The sequence below is a fragment of the Cornus florida genome, unplaced genomic scaffold, assembly GCF_030987335.1.
Source record: "Cornus florida cultivar Cherokee Brave unplaced genomic scaffold, ASM3098733v1 CherokeeBrave_3.0.0_Hap2_Chr11, whole genome shotgun sequence".
In the NCBI taxonomy this organism is placed as follows: Eukaryota; Viridiplantae; Streptophyta; class Magnoliopsida; order Cornales; family Cornaceae; genus Cornus; species Cornus florida.
Window position 1 is genome coordinate 110,397,588 of NW_026775581.1, and position 22,737 is coordinate 110,420,324.

At 30.7% G+C, this 22,737-nt stretch overlaps 2 pseudogenes; one reads left to right on the forward strand and one right to left on the reverse strand.

The window, feature by feature from the left end:
- Positions 1-2,935: 2,935 nt before the first annotated feature.
- LOC132287321 (small nucleolar RNA R71) lies at positions 2,936-3,034 on the forward strand (annotated as a pseudogene).
- A 13,516-nt stretch (positions 3,035-16,550) lies between these two features.
- LOC132287243 (U2 spliceosomal RNA) lies at positions 16,551-16,686 on the reverse strand (annotated as a pseudogene).
- Positions 16,687-22,737: the final 6,051 nt, after the last annotated feature.

Here is a 22,737-nt window from a genome sequence, read left to right on the forward strand (position 1 = left end):
AAAGTGAAAATATTTTTGGATTTTTGAAAATTTGAAAAGTCAAAATAAATTCAGAATAATGAAATGGAGAACTAAGATCGATCGAAACAAGAGTTCGATCAATCAGACAGAGAGCAAAAATATGTAGGTTTTTGGTTCAGAAAATTGGCTAAGTGTTGGAACTTGAAGATCAATCGAACTTGGAAGTTGGATCGATCGAAGAAGTTCAGATCGATCTTGGAATGTTTTCGATCGATCAGACAGAGAGCTGAAGTATGCAAGTTGATACAGGCTCAAAAATTTTCTAAGTGTTGAATCATGAGATCGGTCGAACTTTGAAGTTAGATCGATTGAAAGTCACCTGATCGATCTAAGAATTAGTTTGATCGATGGGACAGAGAGGTGATTTGGATGCAGGCTTCTACAGGTCGAAAATTTTTCTAAGTGTTGGATGCAGGATGGAGTTCGATCGATCGAACTCAGGTTTGAGATCGATCGAACTATGCAGAATGCTTAATAATGACATGAAAGCTCATGCAATCCTCACCAAAGTTCCTTTCAATGCATATGAACCAAAAACAAGTATCTAGACTTCGCAAGAAATAAGATGAAAGATAGAAATAGGGGAGGAATAGGGTTTTGACACCCTATGAAATGTTTTTGCTAGTCTTTAACGTCTCTAGCAAGACATTGGGCTCTTTTAGCCCAGATCAAAGATCTTATAATACATCCCCTCCTTGTTGGGGTGATAGATGCTTTGAACTCCACCCAATAAATGATTCTTTGAAGAACTTATTGGATTAAGCTCAAAAAAAATGTTTGATCCTTTGTCTATGCAATCACAACCTTTGGGCTTCCATGCCCTTTCAAAGCAAGAATTTGAAAGAGTACTTTGAGAATGCAAGGTTGAAGATGATCCTTTTGAAGTTTTAGTCTGACACAAAAGCTCACTTCCTTGACATTGAAGATCATGACATTTATCTACAACATTAACCTCTTCTTCATATTTGTCAAATGAATTGGGTGTGGGATTAAAGATATTCAACTTCACCTTCATGTGGCCAAATGAGATCTTCATTATCCCCGTCCTACAATTGATGTTGGCATTAGCGGTTTCCAAGAAAGGACGGCCAAGGATAACGGGAATTTAGCTCTTAGGATTGGGAATCGGTTCCGTGTCAATGACAACAAAATCAACCGGGAAGAAGAATTTATCAATTTTAATCAAAACATCCTCAATTATACCCCTAGGCTTCTTAATGGATCGGTCGGCAAGTTGCAAAACTACCGATGTCGGTTTTAATTCACCTAGGCCCAATTTGACATAAACCGAGTATGGAAGAAGGTTAACACTTGCTCCTAGGTCAAGAAGTGTCCGATTAATGATATGATCACCAATAATGCATGATATAGTGGGTGAACCGGGGTCCTTAAACTTTGGCAAAGTGTTATGTTGCAAAATTGAGCTTACTTGCTCGGTCAAAACCACTTTTCTTGGTGTTTGACTCTTGTTCCTTCGCTTTTAGGTACACAAGTCTTTCAAGAATTTGGCATAAGCTGGAATTTGCGTGATTGCATCCAATAGTGGAAGATTGACTTTCACTTGCCTAAACATTTCCATAATTTCATTGGTTTTTGCCTTTTTCTTGTCTTTTGAAATGGATCCTTTTAAGGCATCCAGAAATGAAACTTTTGGTTCGAACACTTTTTTACAATTTTCTTTTGAACTCACTTCAACACAAGAAGTTTTTAAATCATTGTGTTCCAAATCATTTTTCAACAAAACTTTTTCAACATCATTTTTCAAAACTTCTTTTTCAAACACATTTTTCAAAGCTTTTTTCAATGAATCATTTTCAAAATCACTTTTCAAATCACATTTTGAAGATTTCTCATTTATAAGATCATGCACATGCAATGAAGGAGGAATGGGATGTGAAACGGGACGGGTGACAACTTGAGGTTGCACCGGTTCACTCTTTTCATTGGACATTTTAACTTGATTATCCATAATCCTACCACTCCGCAAGGTAGTCACCGCATTAACATGTTCAATGGTGTGGCCTTCCGATGAGGAATGGGTTTTCACAATACATTGTTGCTTAGGTGGAGCATTAATAAGCATTTTTCCCTTCTCTCTTGCATTGAAAGTGCTTGCTATTTGCCCTACTTGGGTTTCTAGCTTCACAATAAATTAAGAGTGAGAATGAAGCAATTGAGTGTTAGCCTCTAAAGTGCCCAAAACATTCAAAACTTTTTCTTCAAAGGCGGGACTTCTAGTATTTCATTGGGAATAAGATTGGTTGGGAAAATGAGAAGCAAATTGATTCCCTTGTGATTGATAAGGTCTATAACCTTGGGATACTTGGTTTTGAAGTGGAGATGGAATGTACTTCCCTTAAAAACCGCCTTGGGAAGGGTTTGAGCCCTCTCCTTGGTTTTTCCAAGAGAAATTCGGATGATTCCTCCAACTTGGATTATAATGAGTACCATAAGGATTGTTCCCTTGGTTCACAAAAGCTGCATTGACTTATTCATTAGGTTCATTTTGCACTTGTCCGTGAGGACAATGAGAAGTAGAATGAAGAACACTAGAACAAGTCATACATGTTTCATTTGATGCACGATGAGAATGGTTAGGGAAGAAAGGTATTTGGTTCGCCGAGTTTTGGTTAATCAAAAATTGATCAAACCTTTGAGATAAAGACTTCATTTCAGCGGCTATTTCATTCGAATGGTCGACTTGATGTAAGCCAACACTCTTCCTACCTTGTGAATTTCTACCATTCTTGGATGATAATGTTCTATGCAAAAAATTTCACTCATGCTCTCATAAAGACGCCACACGTCATCCTCATGCTTATCGATGTATAAGCCACCCATGGAAGTATCAACCATACCCTTATAGTTGTCCGATAAGCTCTCAAAGAAATATTGAACTAATTGCCATTTGGGCATGTCATGATGTGGACACTTCCTAAGTAATTCTTTGAAGCGTTCCCATGCCTCATGAAACGTTTCTCCATCCCCATGTGAAAATTCTCGAATTGAGGTTCTCATGGCATTGGTCTTAGAAACCGGATAGTACTTCTTCAAGAACTCTTGTTGCATTTCTGCCCAAGAAGTGATTGAAAAAGGCCTAAGATTGTTAAACCAATACTTTGCCTTGTCTTTTAAGGTGAATGGAAAAAGTTTGAGTCTTAAAACCTCTTCCAGCATGTCCGTATATTTTACGATGGAGCATACTTCAAGAAACTCATCCAAATGCTTGTAAGGTTCTTCACTTGGAAGTCCATGATAGTGAGGAAGCATTTAAATGGTTTGTGGCTTAATTTCATAATGATGTGCTCTAAATGGAGGCAATTGAATGCATGTAGATGCATTATACTCATTAGGCACATAATGGTCTCTAAATCAAGAGGTGGATTAGCTACCTGAGGTGCAACATGAACACCTTGGTTTTGAATTCCTTGATTGATGATGGGAGGTTGTGGAGCATAAATTGGCCTTGGCATTCCATATAGAACTTGGCCTTATTGTTGTGGGGGTTGGTGAATGAATGGTCTAGGCATGCCTAATGGTACTTATATGTTCTCATTGTGCACATTAGGATGAAGGATACCTTATTGGTTTATGTGACCAAGGTCCTCAACATGATCATCATTATGGTCATCCATTGATAGATTGGTTCTATTTGAACTTCATCTTCCCTTAGGATTTCTAACGATGGATTCAAGATGCAAATCAAGAGGGATAAGAGTTGGTCTCAATGAACGACGTCCATGCATGCACAATGCGAAAACACATAAACACAATGAATAAACAAACAATTCAACTTCACAACAATACAATTAGACTTCTTCCACAAACACTTAATTCATACTCCCATGCTTTAACAATAATGATGCAAAGAACAATTAAAAATAAGTCTTCACGCGGGCCGACGATTTAACTAAGGGATTGAGTAAAGAAAGTCTCACAAAGGTCCTTTAGCACTTCAACTCCAAATTTAAAGCTTAGCTTAGCAAATTTTTTTAAAATTTTTAGCTTTTTACTTTCTTTACTTTGCTTGAATGATTATTTGTTTGCTTCCTCTCCAATAATGCACCTTGTCAAATAAGAACAACACAATAAGTAACCAAAAAGAAGAATAAAAGTAAAGTAAAAACACGATCAAAAGAGTACTAATCCTAATTGATTCCATAATTCTGACGTTGCCAAATCAAATCAAATCAATCAATCTCCAGCAACAGCGCCAAAAACTGGCCGCTCGGTGTGTCGTCGCCACCGCCGTCAAGCTTGAAAGTGTATGCATTTTAAGGCGAGGGCCAAGAATTTTACATTTATAAAAGCCACTACTACCTTTCACTATAAATATAGCTAGGGTGAGTAGGGATCGTCCCAAGGGATTGTGAGAATCGAACAAGGTTGTGGAATCGCTATTAGGGCTAGTAGGTCGAGTGATCAAACAATTGGTTGGTTGGTTGATTAAAGAGCAACTAAATTAAACTAAGTGATAACAAAATAATGCAATTAAGAGTAAGTAAGAGAGAGAGAGAGGTCTTGGGGTTTAGAAATCACCACCAAATAATGCATTTCTATACTATTGACAAGTGATTAATGAGGGAAATTGTGTTTTGCAATATTGGAGTGTGTGTGTTTTTGGTTAGTTCAATAAGCAATGATGATTAGTTAAGCATGTATTGTCTAAACATCATGTGAAAGACACAATATATCTAAGTAATGAAGCATATATTGTCTAAACAACATATGAAAGACACAATAGATCAAAACAAGTCATTAATCCTTTCATTAAGCTCACAATCCAAATACAACACAAGGTTAGAAACATATGCTACTTGCATTCAAAAACTTGGATCATCAAATAACAAACATGGATTGTCCTCCCATTTAACACTACACTACAACTACACTGCATCTACACTACTAGCATGAAAGTAAACTAGGGGAGAGGCACAATCCATCAAGGAATAAGCATGAACCATCAAGAAATTCACAAGAGCATTCCATTAAGCATTATGTTTTGACAATCTCTAAATCTATAGCATCAATACACATAGACATGCATCAATAACACAAAATTTAGAGAGAAGCACATGAACATCTATTCTAGCATACATAGACATATGGATAAAATGAAATGATTAATTGGAAGCATTAAAACATATAAATCATTGAATAAACAAGATCTATATATAACAAAGAGTCAAAACATTAATTACAACACTAATCTCTCAATAATACACAAGATTAAGGTATAGAAAGCGTGTTTGGGGCTAACTCTAGCCCCAAGAAGATGTCTAGCCACTCATGGTGATGTTTCTCCAACCCTCAAAAGTAAGCTCCATGGATGAAATCTGCTCCTTGGAAGATAAAAAGCCTCCAATAGTGTCTCTAGCCTCCTTCTTCTTTTCTTCTACACTAAGAATAGCCTCTAAAGTTATCTCTAGAATGATAGATGGATCCTTCTCAAAAAGTGCATCATATTCTATATATAGGTAGGTCAAGTGACACACCAAATGAGCTAGGGTCATGCAAAGAATATTCTCTAATGACTAAATAGATAACAGATTGAACAAGCTGGTTTTTTAACTTTTTCGCACTAGAGGAAGTTCGATCGATCGAATTTTGGACTTGGATCGATCGAACTAGCTGAGATCCATCGAACTGAGGTTGGATCGATCCAACTAGCTGAGCTTTTTGAGAAAAGACAAATTCGAGATATTTTGGGAGATATTTTTGGGAAAAGGACAAAAGTGGTTAGTGAGTGGTACAGTTGTAGATAAGATCAATCATTTGAATAAGGACAAAAGTGTTCGATCGATCGAAGGGTGGTGTTAGATCGATCGAACTTTGGACTTTTTACTTTTGGGCCAAGGCTTGGATCTATCTTGAAGTACTGAGATCGATCATTGTTCGATCGATCAAACCTTGAAGTTGGATCGATCGAACTTTACTGCTTCCCACCTTTGGCTTCATTTGCTTCTTTCTTTCTCCACTTTGCCCCTTTCTTTGTTTAATCCCAGAATTGCTTCAATTAAACTCTTATTTGGCTGAGTTAGCTTATGTTCGGGATAAGTGCCTGAAAATGGAAATAATTCGAAATCAATCTAAAACGGTAAAGTAAGATACATAAAGGTACTAGAATGTCTAAGCTTAAGGGGTTTAAATACGCACTTTTCAGCGCTCGTCAACGTGCGCACGCGTGGTTGACTCCAGACGCGCGTGGGGGCCAAGCGCATGCGCGTGTGAGAAAAGTGGCAGCGCGTGTGGGGACTTTGGGAGGCGTGTGATGGCGCGTGAGGGACCTCTACTGCTACTTGAAAAGTCCAGATACCCCTAGGGACTGTTTTGTAATTTCCAGAACCTTAAACTTTCATTTTTGGGCCTATGGTTAGTATTTACGGGTTTAACGGAATATTAAATTATTATTTTATTACCCGTTAATGATTATTATGCCCGGTTAATATTTCTAAATATTAATTGTATCATTTCTAGTATGGATCGCTATTGAACAGATGTAAATAATGTAATAACATTGTTAAGTATTAATTGTGTTATTATTTTATTAAACAGTATTAATCATTAATGTTAAATTAAATTATTGCATGATTTTAATCATATAAATTGTCCATTATACATTATGAAATTATTTAAATTGTTAATGATGTATAAATCATTATTATTATACTGTGTGCATTTCAGGTAGTAAGTGGACTGCTTAATAAATTGAGTCGCATTTATATTATATGGATGTGTTGCCAAATAGAACCATGTGAGCTGACTAATATGTTTAGACTCATTTATACCTTATGCATTCGTTATCATAGACAGATGTGTGACTGTCAGTGTATGTGGTTTAATATTATTGGCATGTGTTGCCTAAGTGATATGCTCAGTATATTCATTAGTACCTTGAGATGTATTACCACTGTGTTGGACTTATAATATGTGTGATACACCACAATTTCCATGTGTAGGTTGGCCAGGCCCACACCCGAAAACACGGGAATATCAAAACAATTTAGCATTTAAAAGAATACAGAATACAAGAAGAAATAAAAAGAATAAATAACTCGCTAAAGAAAAACTAATAAGTAAAAGTTTCTATTAATAACTCTCCAATGATTATAACTCGGGAATCCCGTAACTCAAGGACCCTTTAACCAAAATCCACTATCCATAAATTCATTAATAATTACTAAAGTATAAAATCCTACTTTGAAATAACATAGAAAGAATAGATAAGTCCTCCAGTTGCGGATCCTCAACCTTGAGACTTGAACTTTTAATAACCTAAAAAATAAATCGTGGGTTAAACCCTACGAACAAGTTCTCTCTACCAGACCTCTGAAAACCAATAAGTAGATCATCTCTGATCAAATCTAAACCTAATAAAGTTTTTATCTTTATTATACAATGATACATATATATATATATATATATATATATATATAAACAAATAATTATATATATATATATATACACACACACACAACACTAATCACCTCCTCTAATAAAATTTAATAAATACATAAATAGGTTTATTAAATTCTTAAATCCAACAAAACAATGATTAAATACTAATCATACCTAGACCATTCCACAATTTCTTTTAAAGAAAAGTTCATTAACCTCAATCCCGTCCTAAATAGTTAATTTAAACATTTAAACAATATAATTAAACAATATTATAATTAATCCAAACTCAATAATGATTTAATTATTTAAATCCCAAAACCAATACCTAGGTTTTGACAATTCAACCATGTCTCCACCAATATTATTTTATTAATACACATAAAATAATACACTAACTTATAATGACTAGATTATTCTAATTTAAGAATATCTAGTCCTTATCCAACCTATTCATAAAATAACCATAAATGAAGTTTTAATCATCTAACACATCACAACTTAATTACGCTTTGGCAAATCAACCATGCCCTTATAAATATAATTATTTATATATTGGAAACTCAACCATGCCTCCTTAAGTATATTTAATTATACATTGGCAAATCAACCATGCCATTAAAAATATATTTATTTATATATTGGCAACTCAACCATGCCTCCTTAAGTATATATATTTATACTTTTAAACTTGACAACTCATCCATGTGTCCTATTTATATTTTATTCATACATATACTTAGGCAATATAATTACGCCTTTGGCAACTTATCCATGCCTACAATTCAACCATGTACCAAACCTTAAAATTAAATTTATCAACCAAACAATTCATACATAAACAAATTAACTTATCAACAAAACAACTCATACATAGGCATTGCATGCATATCAAATGCATATAATTAATTTAATAATCAGCCTATTCATATATACCAAATAAGACTAATAATACTAACCATCTTAAATAATATATACAACATATACACATCTATCATTTAATATATACATGTGTATAACACCTTCCATATATATATACATATATATCAATATATATTTATATATATGTACCCCTCTTTTCATACTTATCCTAAACAATTAAACCATATATACACATATATAATTTAAATATATATATATATATATATATATATATATATATTCACTTCCTCCCGTCACGTAATATTAATTAAGTATATTACCGAAAAATGCAACTAAAAATATCGTAACAACATACTACAGCTCTCAAACACCTAAAACACCTCCTCTTCTAATTGATGTTAACATTAATAAGCTTGAAATCAACTCTAGGACATCAACGGACGCTACAGCAACCTCCCGGGGCATCAAACCCCTATGCACGCGCCTCTACGTGCCGTCACATGTCACCAAACACCTCTCACGCGCTTCCACGCGCCACTCCTAGCTGGCAAATGGTCACACGTGCTCCCACGCGCGGTTCACGCACTCCCACGCGCTGCTCTTTCTTTTTGGATGACGTGGCTTCTTATGGTTGGTTGTTCCTCTCTCTTTTTGTGAGACGCGAAGCACTGGATCATCTCACCACGAATCCATGCACCTGTGCTACACCTTATCAATCTCTCTTTGACCAAGCCACATTAATGGCTCTAATTCGTGGTACACCGAATTCCCATGTATCCACACTACACCAAATCAATCTACTTAACATTTAAAGTAATCTAATGGACTATATCAGTTTATGTACCATCTTCACATACACCTGCCCACACCGGATCATCTATTAATCATCAGGACCATCCTGTGGTCCTGATTTGAGGTGCACCTAAATGCTATGTGCCGCGACGCACTGTAGTGCACCCCTTATTGGAGGTGCCGATTCCTGCCCCGGCGTATATATATGCCGTATGTATGTATATCTATATATATCCAAACAAATAATAGGAAAATTAATCTAATTAATTCCAAAAAAAATATAAAAATACCAGAAAATTTTAGAAAATTACCAGAAATTCCATAAACCCAAATTAATCATCTTGGGTCACAGATCAAGCATAACAATTATTTTAAATATATACAACTTACGTATATAATTAAAATCCAACCATTCCAAAAAATAATAATAATAAAACACGTTTTTCATACTTCAATTTAATCAAATACAATTAACTTAATATTTTCCTATTAATCCGTCCTAACTTTGATTAATCCGTTCTAATAAAGATTTAAATTAATAATTTAATTAAAGTATTGATACTCAATGTGAAATATTTATGAGTTCCAAGAGGGATGATAGAGAAAACTTGCCTGTGGGTTTCGAAATGAAACCGACGCTTCAAGCTTGACTGTCTCCTCCAATCCCAACGTCCTCCTTTTCAGATCCGGCCTCCTCCTTGTCAGCTCTTCTTCTTCCTCTCTCTTTATCTCTCTTATTTTCCTAACGTGTAAAAACTTTTAACCCTAAAGCCTTATGTGTATATTTATACACATTAGAATCCAAATCCTATTTCTACTACGACTACGAAATAGAATAATAATCTCTAAATAATATAATATATATATAAACATATATTATATTACATATATATATATATATATAAACATATAATTTAATTAACCAATGGTTAATTATGGAAGATATATATATATATATATATATATATATATATATATATTTTCTTCCAGAACACATATTAATTAATTATATTTATATATAATTAAATATATACATTTATAATTAATACAAAATTGATCATTTAAATAATCAAATAATCATAGGCCTTTATTAATTAACCCAATAAGGCTTCATACAAGTCCAAGACCACATCTTTTGGTCCAACTTCCCTTAAGCCCACATCCAATTAATTTAAATAAAATAAATAATTAAACAAACACTTAAATTAAAATAACTAATTACACGAAGCACCTTAACAATCATGAATTTACAACTAAGTCACACCATACCAAGAAAAACAACACCTAATAATTTAATTAATAATCAAGCATACACACAACAATCATCATATATAAACACAAAATATAATTTAATTAAAAATAATAATAATTAATCTAAGCACTCAATTAAAACAAATCAATTAAAAATTAAAATAAACGCAATTAATTCACATTAAATCCAATAAATCATTAAAAATAAAATAAAAATAATTAATCATAATTTAATAAATCATTTAAATTATCGTGGTATTACAATATGTATTGTCAGTACTGTGCACTATGTATTAATAGCTGATTTCCCAAGTAGGGAAATGAGACACTTAACCACCTCGTGTGAGTCTAAGTGATCACCGTATATTCTGGTTGAGGTCTTATTATACATTATATAGTTTCATTAACGTGTATACAGATATAGTATACTTCCGAATAATAATGATTAATTTATTTGATTATCTGATTTGGGTCATAGTAGAGAGAACTTGCTCGTGGGTTTGACCCACCATTATTGTATTTCAGGACCCTGTCAGTACCCGTTTCAAGGTTGAGGCTTAGCAGTGTGAGACCACCATCCGAACTCATCTACTTTTACAGTCTTGTTCAGGGTAGAAGTTTTATGTATTATTTTGATTCCAGTTTTATTTACTTCTGACGTTGAACTTTCAAGTTTATATTTAGGGATCCTTGACATAGAATTTCCAGGTTGTATAAAGGAGTATTGTATTTAATAAAAGATGGATGGATATTTTATTATTTAGTTTTTCTTTCCCGTCTACGTTCTTCTATTATTATCATTTTGTATTTCATGCTTGTATATTACCAATTATTTTTTATATCTCTCATTTTTTTGTGTATAAGTCTGATCAACTTATGCGTGGAAAATGTGGGGTATCACATAGTGTGTGTATATATAAAACTCAGGAAGACATTTAACCCATTACAATGATAATCCAAACAAGACCAATGTCCCAAGCCCAAGCACATGTACCAGATTAATCAATTCTGACCCGTGAGAGCAGATATCATGATCGGTGCACAAAATAGCAAAAGTTAGCAATGGATATCCATCAATTTTGCGGTGAGAGAGTGATCAGAGGGCAATTAAGAGTTGACTGCCCACTCGTCGTAATTCAGTGACACTTTCTCACCTAATAATATTGAAGTAAACATGTTGACATGAGTTAAATAGAAGTGTTTATATATATATATTAATGGATTGCTTTCGTAAATCCAACCGGCCTTATGCGATTTGGCCTACAAAGAAGCCATTTCAATAGCCTTTTTCACAATATTATTCTTTGTAAATAGTCTCATCACCTAGTGAATAATGACAGCTTGTTAAATGACCAAGCCAAATCCTTTTCTTTTGTGTTATTTTATCAAGCATGTGTATTTATTTATTTATTTATGTAACACTATACATTACTTATTTTATTCTTATCGTGTTTGTGTCTTTATGTATTTATGTAACACTTTACATTACTTATATAACAATTTTATATTGCATAAGATTTATGGATACAAGATCAGGTCATGGGATCTCCGATTCGATCAGGTCTGATTGGATAATTCAAAAAAAAAAAAAAAAAAACTTAATTAAATTATATTCGATATGCACCCTCTCGGATCTCCGATCCAATAACCAGATCGGTTTAAATTATACATCTTTGTTTTCGGATCACCAATCCGATAACAAGATCTGTTTAAAATAGTGTGTGTGAGTGTGTGTTCTTGCCAAAAGAAAAAGAATAGAGAAATAGAGAAAATTAAGGAAAAGAAAATAAGAGCACGATAAAGAAAAGAGCAAGAAAAAAAACTAAGAATAGAGAAATTTGATCATATAGATCGGCAGCGATAATTCCTCTTATCTATTCCCTCTCTACTTTTCCAGTGAATAGATTCATTGCATAGAGTGTACTAAGTGTTGGTATAATAAAACAAATGTTATACAATGTAATATGATCTAATCACTCGCCCCTACCAGCCACGTGCCCTACCATATGGTATTATGTTTTTATTACCACATATAAATAAATATATTTATTTGTCTGCAATCTCTTTTTTTTTTTAGGGTAAATATACCATCTTTTTTTGTTTATTTATAATTTACTAGCAAAAAGTATGTTTGCCAAGGAAAAGAGAGAGAGAGAGAGAGATAAAATTAAGGAAAAGAAAATAAGAGCACGGTGAAGAAAATAGCGATAGAAAAAACTAAGGTTAAGAACTCACCGATTTTGAGATTTTTTTTTCTTTTTTTTTTTTTTTTTTGCAATTACAGAATTTTTATTAGATTGCTATAGAATACAAGGTAAGCACTTTGTTTTGCCTCTTTTGTAATGTTTGGGTTGTGATGCATTCAACACAAAAAGTTTTTTTTTTTTTTTTTCTACATGAAATTTTCGATCTTTGTAATAAAATTTATAAATTTTAGTCTAATGTTAATTGATTTTAGATGTTAATTCCAAGATTTTCATTGAATTGCAATAAACTAGACTGTAAGCACTTCATCATGCCTTTTTTATAATCTTTGAGTTGAGATGCTATTTTTTTAAAACTAATTTTTTCATAATACATTCACATTATCATTAAAACAAGTCTTGTAAAAACAGGTTTGTTGACCCTTAGATGTTATTTAGAATTCGGGTTGCAATGTTAATTATACAATATATATATATACACTAGTAAAAGGCACGTGCGATGCACGTGATGAATGTTTTATAAATTATAATTTGTATTTTCATATATTTTTAAATTGTTTATAGTTTTATAAAATTAAAAAACAAAAAAAAAATAGGCAAAATAGTTTCAGACCCAAAATGCCTTAGAGAGTAATAATTGTCAGCTCAAAAAAAACAAAATAAGATTTTTCATTGATCTATGAATGAAAACTATAAACATTTAAGAAATATATGAAAATAAAATTCAATAATCTACAAAATATTCCTAAATAAATACTATATAAAAATTCTATAAATAATAAAATCCGAAAGGGTACCAACAATTTTTAGATTGTAATAATTGTCACCTCAATAGAAAAAAAATATATTAAAAAATCCAAAAATATAACTGTTTAAAAATAAAAGTATTCTTAAATTAATTATTTCTTAATCTTTATCTTTTTTGCATATTTCATTTCTTCATGAAATGAATCATTGTCAAGTGTCAATTCTTTTAATTCTTCCACCGCAAAATAAGTTTTCACGACTTGTTATTGATTATTGTCTATCTTCACCAGAAAAAGAAAAAAAATTCCTTTGCAGCTTGTAACTTTGTTGCTAAATTCATCCATGTCTTGCAAAAAGAACAAATATAATTTAGAATTATTGAGAAATTCAAGTAAATATTTTTTTAATTTAATTAAAATTTTATGAATAAGGATGAAAAATTACCTCGATTTGTAATTGTAGTAAATCATCTAGTGAACAATTTATTAATGTTTGGCAATCATTGAACACTGTTAGGGTTGTAAATGTTCCATACTTCGCACTTTAATTATCATTATAAATCTGCACATGAGTAAAGACAAAGAATTATGTATTTGTAATATTATTAAACCATTAAAATAAATACAATAATAAGATTAATTTTAAGATATAATAATACTTTTGAAAGCATTTTGGGTCTGTTGTGTTGCATTGAGGACAGTACACTCTATATTTTTCAACTTTAATTTTCTTGTTGCATTTCTCATACGCGTTGTACCATGATTCGCGATCATTGATAAAAATGTGATACACGATTAAAGAAGATTAAGAAATATACTAAAATTTAATATCTCAAATGACATTGTAGATTTTCCTATTATGTCTTAAAGTTTAACTTTTCAGTACCATTGAATTTTTGATCTTTTATACTGAAAATCAAACTTGTTATATCTTTGTTATTTATATTCTCTTTGGACCTGTCCACGTATAAATTATCTTGTAAAATAATTAATTAAATAAATAAAACAAAAAAATATGTTCTCTTTTTACAAATAGTGTATATATAATGTAAAAGAAATTATAATAAATAACGAATCAATAAATTAATGCTTTGACACTTTCAATATCCATATTAATATGCAATGTAGATCCTTTTTGTGTTTGAAAAGATAGGCCTGGAATATACATTGTTATTTGTAAAAATTTGTTATTATAGATTTACTTAATAATATATAATGTAAATAATATCAATTTGTATGATAATTTACCTTTCTAGGTGTTGATTGCCACATGTGTAACTGTGATAATAGGTCTTTACTGTATTAGCTCCATGATAAAGTTTCCTTCATTCTCAGCAAGATCCTCCTATAACGTCAAAGTAATTGTCCTTCAACTGTAATAAAGATTAATTACTTTAGTTATTATATTATATTTGCATAATTATGATTGTATATGTAATATAGTAATGACGTACCTCATATCCATTATAATGACTTCCCGCTTTTTTGTTGTGTCTTTGTTGTTCTTCTTACATATGTTCAATGAAAGAGATACCTCAATAACAATTCCCAAAGCATTTAGCAAGATTAAAAATAAAATAAAAAATAAAATATTAATGTTAATGTTAATTTTAATTTTAATTTTAATTTTTTTTATATATGTACAAGAGAGAACATATATATGGAGAGTTGAGAATTAAATGATAACTAACCCATATTTTCTTTTTCATCAATTACTTGTTCAGCTCCTTGAAGTCCACAAAATTAAATTTTATTGTTTCTAAGCTTACTACTTCAGGCTCCTTAAGGTGTTACTAAGAAACTTCAATTCAACAACTTCAGTTCCATTGTTCTGAATTTGGCCAGTCAAATAGTCAGTTTCTTCAGGGGTTAAAATGCTCAGGGTTATTTTACAGAGAACATCATATTCGGAAGGCATAAGCCATGGACATATAAAAGAATTCATAACTCAAAAAAATAATAAAACAATGCATGATCTAGGTATGAGACAAATAAAAATTAATAAAACAATTCATGATCTGGGTGTGAGACAAATAAAAAATAATAAAACAATGCATGATATGGGGGTGAGACAAATAAAAAATAAAAAATAAATACATAATATGAGGGATAAAACAATGCATAATATGAGGGTTACACGTACCTTGAAAAAAAACATATAAAACTGATGCTTACAGGAAGACAAAAAAAGACATATATATAGAGAGAGTATAGATTTTTTTAGAAACAACAAATAGATAAAATAGATAACTTAAATTTTATTAGGTAATAATTTTCAAAGTTTTATAGAAACTCTTTTTTAGAGTTTCCATAATTTGAAATATATTTCGTATTAGAGTTTTAATAAATATTTTATTTGAATTTTATTAGGTAATAATTTTTAGAGTTTCTATAATTTGAAATATATAAATTGAAATGCATTTCGTGTTATATATTTACTATATATTTTATTTGAATTTTATTAGGAAATAATTTTTATATTTTATTTGAATTTTATTAGGTAATAATTTTTAGACTTTCTATAATCTGAAAAGGTTAGTCAAAAGGCCGAGAAAGGTGTGATTATTATTGCTTTAGGTCTATAGTTTTATAAGAGGCTTTCATGTAATCATTTCTACTTAATACCAATGTGGGACAAGAAAAATGAATTTTATTAGGTAATAATTTTCAAAGTTTTATAGAAACTCTTTTTTAGAGTTTCCATAATTTGAAATATATTTTGTATTAGAGTTTTAATAAATATTTTATTTGAATTTTATTAGGTAATAATTTTTAGAGTTTCTATAATTTGAAATATATAAATTGAAATGCATTTCGTGTTATATTTTTACTAAATATTTTATTTGAATTTTATTAGGAAATAATTTTTATATTTTATTTGAATTTTATTAGGTAATAATTTTTAGACTTTCTATAATCTGAAAAGGTTAGTCAAAAGGCCGAGAAAGGTGTGATTATTATTGCTTTAGGTCTATAGTTTTATAAGAGGTTTTCATGTAATCATTTTTACTTAATACCAATGTGGGAAAAGAAAAATGAATTTTATTAGGTAATTTGTAATTTAAATTAAGCTCTTTAAATTAATTTTAATAAATTTTAGTAGGTAATTTGTAATTTAAATTAAACTCTTTAAATAATTTTTAGGTAATTTTTTGTTTATAAAAACTCATTTTTTATAGTAATAAATAAATACTGAAAGACTGAAACTCTTTGCACATTCAGAAGGTCGAGAAAGTAAGATTAGTTAAAAGGTCGAGAAAGGTTAGCTAAAAGGCCGAAAAAGTAATACTACACTTGTTCTTAGCTGAAAGATCAAGAAATGTTAGCCAAAAGGCCGACCCAAAAAAATTTAGTACTACACTTGATCTTAGCCAAAAGGCCGAGAAAGATGTAATTATTATTTCTTTAGGTCTATAGTTTTATAAGAGGCTTCCATATAATCATTTTTACTTAAAACCAATAGGGGACAAGAAAAATGAATTTTATTAGGTAATTTGTAATTTGAATTAAACTCTTTAAATTAATTTTTATAAATTTTATTAAGTAATTTGTAATTTGAATTAAACTCTCTAAATAATTTTTAGGTAATTTTTTGTTTATAAAAACTCTTTTTTTATATTAATAAATAAATACTAAAAGTCAAAAGGCCGAGAAAGTAGTATTACACTTGATCTTAGCCAAAAGACCAAGAAAGGTTAGCCAAAAGGCCAACCCAAAAAAATATAGTACTACACTTAATCTTAGCTAAAAGGCCGATAAAGTTGTGATTATTATTTCTTTATGTGTATAATTTTATAAGAGGCTTCCATGTAATTCTTTTTATTTAAAACTAATGTAGTCAAGAAAAAATGAATTTTAATAGGTAATCTGTAATTTGAATTAAACTCTTTAAATTAATTTTCATAAATTTTATTAGGTAATTTGTAATTTGAATTAAACTCTTTAAATAATTTTTAGGTAATTTTTTGTTTATAAAAACTCTTTTTTTATATTAATAAATAAATAGTGAAAGCTAAAAGGCCGAGAAAGTAGTACTACACTTGATCTTAGCCAAAAGACCAAAACAGGTTAGCCAAAAGGCTAACCCAAAAAAATTTAATACTACACTTGATCTTAGTCAAAAGGCCGAGAAATGTGTGATTATTATTTCTTGAGGTCTATAATTTTATAAAAAGCTTCTATGTAATCATTTTTACTTAAAATCAATGTGGGACAAGAAAAATAAATTTTATTAGGTAATTTGTAATTTGAATTAAACTTTTTAAATTAATTTTTATAAATTTTATTAGGTAATTTGTAATTTGAATTAAACTCTTTAAATAATTTTTAGTAATTTTTTGTTTATAAAAACTCTTTTTTTTTATATTAATAAATGAATACTGAAAGCTAAAAGGCCGAGAAAGTAGTACTACACTTAATTTTAGCCAAATGACCAAGAAAGGTTAGCCAAAAGGCCGATCCAAAAAAATTTAGTACTACACTTGATCTTAGCCAAAAGGTCGAGAAATGTATGATTATTATTTCTTTTGGTTTATAGTTTTATAAGAGGCTTTCATATAATCTTTTTTACTTAAAACCAATGTAGGACAAGAAAATCGAATTTTATTAGGTAATTTGTAATTTGAATTAAACTATTTAAATAATTTTTAGGTAATTTTTTGTTTATAAAAATTCTTTTTTATTTTAATAAATAAATACTGAAAGCCAAAAGATAGAAAAAGTAGTACTACACTTTATCTTAGCCAAAAGATCAGGAAAGGTTAGCAAAAAGGCTAACCCAAAAAAATTTAGTACTACACTTGATCTTAACCAAAAGACCGAGAAAGGTGTGATTATTATTTATTTAAGTCTATATTTTTATAAGAAGCTTCCATGTGTAATACCCCTAATTTTACAAAGGATAGTCCTGGAATTTCATTCGTTATTTACTTGACATTTTTAATGATTAATTGTTATTTTCCTGACTTACTTGAAGTATTTGCCCTAATTGTGATTTTTTGATTTATTTGAATTACTTATTATTATTTGAATTAATTGATTTATTTGAATTAGTTATTATTATTTGAATTAATCGTATTAATTGTTTAAGTTGATATTTAATTTTGACTTTCTTTAATTGTAATTCATTATTTGTTTTGCATTAATGTGTCTGTTTAGTGTTGCACACATATAGTATATTAGGTTTACAGTGTTCAGTTTAGCCAACGTTGGATTATAACCTAGGTTGTTTTATGGGCCGAGTGAATTGTATTAGGATTTAATTGAGCCTAGGGTTAGTGTGGACTATAAATACTCATCTAAGGGGTCTGCCTAGGGTTTTAGAATACCATTACGACACAGTAAGGTTGTGTGAAGTTTTGGAGACGGCTGGGAGGAAACAGAGAAATAAACAAAGGTGTCGCCGGAGACTTTAGACGGGGAAAGGCTAAAGGTAAGTCCTAACCTCATCTCTTTCCCTTTTACTTGTGTTCTTTGCATGCCTAAGTAGTTCCAGAAAATCATTAAACGGAGTTAATTGACTATGCATGTTTAGAACTCATTATATCTGTATGTGCTGAAACTTGTGGTAAACTATTTGTTTTGTGTCCAACTGTGTAATTATTCTTTTAAATTACTGTTAATCAATGCATGAAGGAGGTAGATGAGTTTTCTCTGGGTAGGTTTGATCACAAATAAAAGTGCTAAAAACTGTATCAGAGAGGGACGAATGTAGTGCAGTCAAACGGAAACGAAACAAGCATATAGAGGAGAGGGGGAAGAGGAGACAGCTCCATGGAACCATGGAGCTGGCTCTACATGGTTAGGAGCCGGCTCTACCATGGTTGGAGCCAGCTCTAGCATAGGTGGAGGCGGCTCCACCTTGTGGGAGCCTGCTCTCCTTATGTTTTTTCCATTTTTTTTTTTTTTTTTTTTCTGCGAGGTTTGGCCTTGTTTTGACATAGCAGATGTGTTTAGGGGCTGTGAATGGGAATTGAGGTTGATGTCTGAGTTTAACTTAGGTTTTCAGAGGGCTTATTAATACATATTCAACCAATTAATGTTATTGTTTGGACAGTATACAATTTCTAAGCAAACTAGTAAACTGTTTTGGAGACTTAGGATCTAAACCACACAACCTGCGTTGTAGCAGTTTATTTGGGAATGGAGTTAGGTTCTGTTCGTGTGTTTGTGATGGATTGTAAGCATGTAGGACTATATAATTAATTACATGCCTGTAATGGATGGAAGGTGTGCACTTACATTAACTGTGTTGTTCACTCCTAAACAACGGTGGAGTAGTATAGGATAAGTATGTAAGTTTGTAAAACAAATCTGCATGCTTACTTGGATTTATTTAAAGGTATATATATATATATATGATCTGTATTAACAATCATAGAACTGAGTGGAGTAGTGATAAATAAGCTTGTTAAATAACAAAGTTTTAGCATGCATAATGTGAAGCAGTTGATGTTTACAATTGTGTGATTGACTGTTGACTGCTGAATATACTATAAAGTTGATAATTACATTTATTATTTGTATGATCAATTGTGGATGTTGGATTATTGTTGGATAGACCATATAATTGATAATTACATATATTACTTGTGTTGTCAACTGTGGATGTTGGATTACATGCACCGGTATGGGACGGTGGCATGCCTAGGTTTGGATTAGTTTCAAAATACTAAATCCTATCTACACGGAATAAGGGAATGGATATTAAAATAATTCCTACTTATAATTGAGTCAAAGAAGCTGTATAAGCTGAATGACTACTCAAATTACTCGTAAGTTATGTTAAGTCAAAGAAGCTGCACAAGTTGAATGACTAACTGGACTTTGTATGGATAAGACGGACTTTAAATATATATATTATGGTACTGCGATCTGAGCTTGAGTCTCAGAGTTGTCGGTTAGGGAGCGTATATACAATAAGATGCGTAGCTGGATATGAGAGGTTGATGTATACCCTGTTAGGTCTAGGTACTCATGCCCACCTTTGGGTGCGTTTTCGCATGTTGCTTTCTATTCAGGTTGACACCCCCTCCATAGTCCAGTGAGAGTCTTATAGTGTGAATATACTTATATAAGGACTATTAGCTATTGTTGAACTATTTATGATGTATATGCGTATTGAGCATCTGCTTGGATTGTAGAAGGTTAGAATTTGTTCGTGGGTCTGACCCACTTCTATTTTTCAGGTACTCGTCCGTATCAAACGTAGACCTGATCGTGCTGAGCAGAGACTACTACTCATTCCTCCTCCGACGTAGGATTCTCTCCATAATTTATTACTGGATGTTTCTTTCAGTTGTCTTATTTCAGTCTGGATTTTATTAGGGGTCCACTAGAGATGGATTCCCGAGTTGTAACCATGGAGGTTTTAGCAGTTGGATTTTTCTAAGTTTTATCAATTGAGGATTTAATATTAGTGTTCTTTTCAGCTTTTGTTATTTATTCTTATTTCCTCTTGTATTATGTGTTTATAAAATATTAATTGTTTGATATTTCCCTCGGGTTTAGGCCTGGGCCTGATCAACCCGTGTCTCAGATCCGAGGGGTATCACACCATGTAATCATTTTTACTTAAAACCAATGTGGGACAAGAAAAATGAATTGTATTAGGTAATTAGTAATTTGAATTAAACTCTTTAATTTAATTTTTATAAAATTTATTAGGTAATTTTTAATTTGAATTAAACTCTTTAAATAATTTTTAGGTAATTTTTTGTTTATAAAAACTATGTTTTTATATTAATAAATAAATACTGAAATACTGAAACTCTTTACACAAAGGCTGAGAAAGTAGTACTACACTTGATCTTAACCAAAAGGGCGAAAAAGGTGTGATTATTATTTCTCTAGCTCTACAGTTTTATAAGAGACTTCCATGTAATCATTTTTACTTAAAACTAATGTGGGACACGAAAATTGAATTTTATTAGGTAATTTGTAATTTGAATTAAACTCTTTAAATTAATTTTTATAATTTTTATTAGGTAATTTGTAATTTGAATTAAACCTTTTTAAATAATTGTTAGGTATTTTTTTGTTTATAAAGACTCTTTTTTTATATTAATAACAAAATATTGAAAGCCAAAAGGTCAAGAAAGTAGTACTACACTTGATCTTAGCCAAAAGACTAAGAAAGGTTAGCCAAAAGGCCGACCCAAAAAAATTTAGTATTACACTTAATCTTAGCTATAAGGCTGATAAAGGTGTGATTATTATTTCTTTAGGTTTATAGTTTTATAAGAGGCTTCCATGTAATTCTTATTTATTTAAAACCAATGTAGGACAAGAAAAATGAATTTTATTAGGTAATTTATAATTTTAAATTAATTTTATATTAATAAAAAATACTAAAAGCCAAAAGGCCAAGAAAGTAGTATTACATTTGATCTTAGCCAAAAGACCAAGAAAAGTTAGCCAAAAGGCCGACCCAAAAAAATATTGTACTACACTTGATCTTAGCCAAAAGCCTGATAAATGTGTAATTATTATTTCTTTAGGTCTATAGTTTTAAAAGCCTGAGAAATGTATAATTATTATTTTTTTAGGTCTATAGTTTTATAAGAGGCTTCCATGTAATCTTTTTTACTTAAAACCAATGTGAGACAAGAAAAATGAATTTTATTAGATAATTTGTAATTTTAATTAAACTCTTTAAATTATATTAGGTAATTTGTAATTTGAATTAAACTCTTTAAATAATTTTTAGGTAATTTTTTGTTTATAAAAACTCTTTTTTTATATTAATAAATAAATATTGAAATTCAGAAACACTGAGACTCTTTGCACATTTAATAATAGTATAAATATATATATATATATATATATATCTTTGGAGGACATTTTGCCTATTACAAAGATAACCCAAACAAGGCCAATGGCCTAAACCCAAGCATAAGACCAGATCAATCAATTCTGACCCAAGGGACCAAATACCATTATCGGTGCACAAAATAACAACAATTAGCAATGAATATCCATCAATCCTGTAGTGAGAGAGTGATCAAAGGGCAATCGAGAGTTGATTACCCACTCGTTTTAAAAGTTTCGTATTAATCTTTGTGGGACAGATCTCTCTCTCTCTCTCTCTCTCTCTATATATATATATATATATATATAATTACTTATATATCATTTGGAATTGCTTTTCAAATGCATAAAAGTTTTTATATAAAAAAATCATGTTCAGATGTGTTTTATTTATTTTATTTTATTTTATTATTTTATTAACAATGCAAGAAGGGTTAGAAGTTAAATTAGTAGATATTGAGACGTTAACCCACTGGACTATCGAAGTAAATTAGTAGATATTGAGACGTTAACCCACTGGACTATCGAAGTAACTACGTGTTTAAATGTGTTTGATAATCATTATAAATACTTTTAATATCAATTTTTGCTCAGTAGAGCTTTTGAATGAAACTAAAATATGAAAATTTTAAAAC